General features: G+C 38.1%; 1 pseudogene; it reads right to left on the bottom strand.

Annotated features, from left to right (window-relative positions):
- Positions 1-4361: 4361 nt before the first annotated feature.
- Positions 4362-4998, bottom strand: LOC132010761 (large ribosomal subunit protein eL14-like; annotated as a pseudogene).
- Positions 4999-6976: the final 1978 nt, after the last annotated feature.

The following is a 6976-nucleotide window of genomic DNA, read 5'->3' as shown; positions in this document are numbered from 1 at the left end:
ATGAAAATTACATGACTTAGTCACTCTTGTCATGCCTGCCAACAACCAACCTACTGCTAGGTATATGCGTAAGGTCATCCAAGACCAGCCAAGTCTCAGTCAACTAACCAATTGACTGCAAACTCACAAACAAAATCAAGTAATATCAATTGGGCCCAGACCAGACCAGAGGAACCCCCACGCAGAATTGTGAGCCCAATAAATCGTCTGTTGCACAGCAATAGATACTAGTACAAATGATGGATGATGAGGAGAGGTAAATGGATTGGAGGTTTGAGAAAGAGGGAAGGATTGGTAAGATGAGAGTATAAAAATAAATGTGTTGGGAAGATGAAAAAATTTCCAGAGATAGACAGTGGTAATTGTTGTACAACAACGTGAATGTACTCCATGACACAGAACTCTGTACACTTAAAAATGGTTAAAATGGCAAATTTTGTGTTATCTATTTTTACCACAATTAAAAAACAAGATTAAAAAAACAAATGAGTCAGAAAATAGATTTTATTATTATTTTTTTCTATTAAAGAAATCGAGCTTCAATGTAGAGAATAATTTGCTTGAAGTTACATAAACAGGAAATGGAAAAACTATGAATAGCAACAAGACTTCCCTTCTCTGACATTTGTGGCAGAGCAGAAAGAACACCAGACCTCGCTGAGCATTCATAGATTTTATGTTAGTTGGCATGAATTTTAAGGATCATCTAGACCATCCTCTTAGTTTATAAATGAAGTAACACATATATTTGTGTCATTGCATGCCACTTAATTTACTTGACTTACTGAATACTTCCTGGACACACCCTCTGCGCCTGGCATTGGCTCCTCAGTGAGTATCCAGCTCATAGAGGTTCATGGAGCTTTCCCTCATGATGACAAATTCTAAACCAAAAAGTCATAAAAAAAAATTGCACAATTACAAGTTATGTTAAGCACTCTGAAGGAAAAATACAGAGGAATTTGTGAATATCTATCAGTGAGACCTCATTTTTGGTGGTGGCGGGAATCAGGGAAATCTTCCCCCAAGGAGTGACTTAGGCTGAAGTGACTGGAAGGATTTGTAGGGGTTTTGGAGGAGAAATCTCTCTGTGCCTCAATTTCCTCATCTGTAATATGAGGGGAATTGGACTAAATTCTCTTCCAGATCTAAAATGAATTATTCACTAAATTTAGAGATAGGGGATTTAAGTTTGACTGGAAAACAGATGTGACCATGATTCAGGAAGTTGCTGGTTTTTACATTCATGTGGATTGTTTATTACATAGTTCAGTAAGAAAAGATACTTAAAACTGGTATTTGGGCACCCAATCTTTTTTCAATATGTTTGAATCAAATCCCTTACCTTGGGCTGAGTTCTCTCTCATGGGATTTTCATAGTATCTTTTAATCAAAACTTAAGCATACACTATATAATGGCTCCAGACTTCTTTTTCAATATACACAGAGGGACTACAGGAGTTATTTCCTTTGCCATATAAAATCATCTCTCCAATGGAAAATATGTTTCAAATTAGGCACCGAGTCCATGAATGAGTGCAGTGTGAATGTTCTATGTCAAAATGTAAAAGATTATTAGAAATGAGAAATGTACATTTTATGTATTTATGCTAAACTCTGGATTCATTCTCTTTAGAAATATTAGCATCTCAATCCCCAGCTGGGCAAAACCACCTTATTTAGCTTACCGTTCTTTTCAAGGAAAAATGTGGGGGGAAAAGTTGCTTCAGAGGCTGCTATTGAGATGTGACCACAGTGGTTTTGAAGCTATGCTCTTTGGAGATTAGGAGCTCCTCAAACCAAGCTGGAGCATTCTGCCTCCAAAGTGAGCAAGAATTTTCTGAGACAAGTATTGGCTCAAATTTCAAGATTTCTTCCATATATATTTCTTGATAATTTGATACTTTCTACAGTATCTGTCTTTTAAAAAAGGAATGATTGAGGAACAAGCATGTAGGAAAACAGAAATGGAAATTCATGCTTGCTCTGATGGCCTGTCTGCCCCAACTCCCAACCCTAGGACACTAGTGATTCTGACTTCTTGGCAGACATATAATAAAGTCATATTTTCTACTAAAAATTATGTCTAATTCAAATGACATAATTTAATATATAAACATTCTATACACTATACACATACACACACAACACACTAAAATCCCATCAAGATTTCCTGGTATTCCAAGAGAAACGGGATAAAACCATCAGCTTAATTGATAGGGGCCTTTTCAATTCTAGCGTAACTCTTCACAAACAAACATTGATCTGGGTATTTACTTTTTTAGGAGATAACTGTTCTTATAATCAGTTTTACAGAGAGTGACATGAAGACCCAGAAGAGAACTGTCTTGCCTGTGCACACACACAATGTTCGATGTAAGGATCAGAAGTCAGGAAATGTTGAGAACAGCTTTTCCCCATGCAAATTTCCCTGTTAATTGCGTTGTTTGAATTTGGTCAAGCGTCAGCCGGGTCCCTATCATAAGGCACTGACTGTACATTTGTGATAGCAAAGAGGAATAGCAAACTTGTCAAAATTTTGCCTAATTCCTCTACTCTCTTACTCTTCCTGGAGGAAACTGGGAGTCCCCCAGGGGAAGAAAAGTCCACTGGGAACTTGAAATCAAGTCTCCACCACAGGCCAATAGGGAGTGGTAGAGCTTTACAAGGGGCTATAGCCCAACCTGCCCGATTACTGAAGTCCTAAATGTCAGGGACAGACTCTGAAATGATATATAATGTGAAAAGGCAAGATAGGATATCAAGTCAGTATATCAAACCCAGAAAGGAGACATGGTTGTTCAAAACAGAACAGATAAATTGGGAACACACAAGCAAGAGTTCATTGGCTTAATCTCCAACCATGAGTTTTTGCCTAGGACGACTTTAACATTGGTGACATACTTGTCAAGGTCAGTGCATCAGTGTGAGAGTGTGAGAAGATTAAGATGTCCGGAAAATTAATGAATATAGTTTCTATGGTTTCTTCCAAAATAAGCTTTTCCCTTTAGGTTTAGAAATACCGTTGGATCAATATTTGGAATAGAAAGAGTGACACCACTATGTAATAAGTTCCTTGGCATTTGACACACTAACCAGATCTCTTTATTAAACGATGTTGAAGCATGCTTACTGATGACGACAAGAGGCTATGATGTCCCTATTATAATATCCAAAATTATTTCATCAAGGAAAAATTAACTTATGCATAGTGGGGTTTTCATATACCTCGTGATATCATGGTTCTTGGATAATATTTATGCTACAGATAATCTTTCAAGCAAATTGCTTGTTTAACCAGAACATCCTATCATACACTAATCTGGGTTATTAGACTTTGAAAAAAAATGTTTTAGTTTTCCAAACTCCTGAATCATTGATTGTTTTATTCTTCAGCAGGCACTTATTGGGTACTTAAGATATTCCAGGAACTGGGTAGGGACTGAAGTTTAAAGACAAATAGATACGGTTTCTAGACTCAAGTCATTTGCCCTTTAGTGGCAGAAAGAAGTGAGCCACCAATGTAATCCAGAATGAAATGTCCTGTGTGAGAGGTAGACACAAGATACTTCAGAAATGGGTAAGATAAGGAGTGTTGAATTCATTCACTGCTGTGGTCTAATTAAGGGAAGATAGAACTGAGCCATTTTCCTCGAAATGATTAGGCAAAAATGGGGACACCTGAGGAATGGTATTTTGAGCAGAGAGAAAAGTATATGTAAACATCAGTAAACATGACAGGTAAATAATTCATAGTACATGGAGTGTATGGGAGTGCAGAGAAGAAGGGATAAGGCTAAGAAGTACCTTTGAAACAGATTAAATAGATCTTATATTCCTAGAAAATGTGGGGCTTTTGGGGGTGTGTGTACATATTCACATCCAGGTGTGAAAATATAAAAATGCGCCTCACCATGTTGATTTAATGGAAAATTAATATTTTATTAGGAAGGCTATATATATATTTCTACTTGCCTTCAGTGTTGATGGAGAGTTTTCATCTCAGAATGCTGAAAAAGCAAGCATTGTATGTGGCATGAAGAGGAGGCATGCCTTTTGCAGTCAGATAGATTGGCATTTAAATTTCATTTCCTTTACTTCTTGGCTCTGTAACCTTGAGAAAACCACTAAATTGCTCGAAGTTGAAATACAAGGTTGTTATGAGCTGGAAGTTTAATAAAATAGAAAGATTTTATCCTACGGTTTGCAATAGGTATGAATTGTTATGTATTTTTCACATGTGTCCTTTTATCTCCAAATACTATGTATGTTTTTTAATTTTGCAATTTTGTCTTTTTTTTTTTACATGTACAAAAGGAAAAGAACCTTGATTACTTATATAGAATGGCCTCTTATGCTTTTTATGCTTTCTTGCCAGATGCCTTCGGAGCAGGAGCTTTCTGGTCTGGAGATTTCTGACCTTCCTGAGGCTTTGGAGACACTGCATTCTGGCCTGCAGCTTTCAGGGCAGGAACCTTCTGGGCTGGAGACTTCTTGCCAGCAGTGGCCTTTTTTTTTTTTTTTTTCTGGAAACTGCAGCAGCTGTCCCAGCAGTACCCTTAGCCGTGGATGCTTTTCTGAGAGAAACTCTCAGGAGAGCTGCTTTTGCAGCTTTCTGACATGGACCTTGATTATTCTGTTCCTCATTTTCTTTACTTTCATAACTTTATAATGATCAAAATTTGTCATCTTGGCTTTTCTTTCTCTGGCTTCATTCTATGTGGCCCATCTAGTAGCTTCCCATTTTGTACGGATACCTGCCTGCTGCCAGGCTTGTCAGACAAACGTCTGACTGACGCTGTGTGGAAATTTGAGGATGAAGTCAACGAGCTATATGGATTTGAAAGGTATAGTGGGTCTTCTTCCCTGAGAGCAAGGTCCATCAGCCAAAACCCTATTCTGAGCAGTAACATTTACAATCCCGACCAACTTCCCTGTATGAGGCCCAGAGGAGATGTAGGTCAGCCAGCCAACCTCCATGAAGCACCTGAAAACCATGTTGGTGGGGAGGGAGGAAGAAGGCACTCCCTACTGTGCTCATGTCTATTTTGTAATTTTGTCAGTTTTCACTTTACTCTTTTTTTAAATTTAATTCCCAGTTAGTTAATATGCAGTGTAATATTAGTTTCAGTTGTACAATATAGGGATTCAACTCTTCCATACAACACTCGGTGATCATCACAGTGAGTGCCCTCCTTAATCCCCATCACCTATTTCACCCATCCCCTCATCTACCTCCCTTTTGGTAACCACCAGTTTGTTCTCTATAGCTAAGAGTCTGTTTCTTGGTTTGCCTCTCGCTCTCTTTTTCTCTTTTATCCCCTTTGCTTATTTGTTTTGTTTCTTAAATTTCACATATGAGTGAAAACATATGTCTTTATCTGATTTATTTTGCTTAGCATAATACTCTAGTTCCATCCATGTCAAACAAATCGCAGGATTTCATCCTTTTTGTGGCTGAGTAATATTCCAGTATGTGTGTGGGGTGTGTGTGTGTGTGTGTGTGTGTGTGTGTGTGTGTGTATCTCACTTCTTCTTTATCTGTTCATTAGTCAATGGACAGTTGGGCTGTTTCCATAACTTAGCTATTATAGATAATGCTGCTCTAAAATTGGGGGGCATATATCCCTTTGAATTAGTATTTTTGTATTCTTAGGTTAAATACCTAGTAGTGCAATTGCTTGTAGGGGAGCTTTGTTTTTAACTTTTGGAGGAAACTCCATACTATTTTCCAGACTGGCTGCATCAGTTTGTGTTCCCATCAATAGTTTTTGAGGGTTCCTCTTTCTCCACATCCTCACCAACACCTGTTGTTTCTTGTGTCATTGATTTTAGTCTTTCTGACAGGTGTGAGGTGATATGTATTGTGGTTTGGGCTTGCATTTCCCAGATGATGAGCAATGTTGGGCATCTTTTCATGTGTCTGTTGGTCATCTGTATGTCTTCTTTAGAAAAACGTCTATTCATGTCTTCTGCCCATTTAAAAAAATGATTTATTTATTTTTTTGAGAGAGAGAAGTGAGAGAGAGAGAGAGCACATGTGAGTGGGGGGGGGGGGGGAGCAAAGGGAGGGAATCTTTCAAGCAGCTTCCCTGCTGAGCACAGTCTGACATGAGTCTTGATCCACAACCTATGAGATTATGACCTGAGTTGAAACCAAGAGTTGGACGCTCAACCAACTGAGCCACCCAGGCACCCACTTCTGCCCATTTTTAATTGGATTATTCATTTTTGGGGTGTTGGGTTTTATAGGTTCCTTATGTGTTTTGTCATTTGTAAATATCTTCTCCCATTCAGGAGGTTACCTTTTAGTCTTGTTGATTATTTCCTTTGCTCTGCAGAAGCTTTTGATTTTGATGTAGTTCCAATAGTTTATTTTTGTTTTTGTTTACCTTTCTTCAAGGGACCTATCAAAAAGAAATTGCTATGGCCAATGTCAAAGAAGCTAATGCCTGTGTTCCTTTTTAGGATTTTTGTGATTTCAGGGTCTCACATTTAGGTCTTTTATCCATTTTTCTTGAAAGATTTTATTTATTTATTTGACAGAGAGAGATCACAAGTAGGCAGAGAGGCAGGCAGAGAGAGAGAGAGAGAGGAGGAAGCAGGCTCCATGCTGAGCAGAGAGCATGGTTTGAGGAATTAGTTCCTCCAGACAATTCCAATGAATATTACAGATTTTGGCCAATGTGTAATTCCCTGCTTCCCCCCCTCTTTTTTTTTTTTTTTTTTTTTGTTTTCATTCTGAGCTCTATTGAAATGGTAAATTTCAAGAACCTGAAATTTACAGCTTAGATATTAGATATTAGCAGCCTGGTTCATAAGTCTCTTTCATCATTAGAGAGGAAATGAGTCAGGAATCCAAAAGATGCCTTCTTGTCACCAGCGATTTTCAACTTTTTTTCATGGTTATTGGTAAATAGCTTCCCACCTGGATGGGAGTTAGCGTTAAATGTTTCCACAGCCCCTTCAATTTTGA

This window comes from Mustela nigripes, chromosome 1, assembly GCF_022355385.1.
Source record: "Mustela nigripes isolate SB6536 chromosome 1, MUSNIG.SB6536, whole genome shotgun sequence".
Classification (NCBI taxonomy): Eukaryota; Metazoa; Chordata; class Mammalia; order Carnivora; family Mustelidae; genus Mustela; species Mustela nigripes.
Note: the sequence above shows the minus strand (reverse complement) of the source record. Positions and strands in the feature narration are given on the sequence as shown.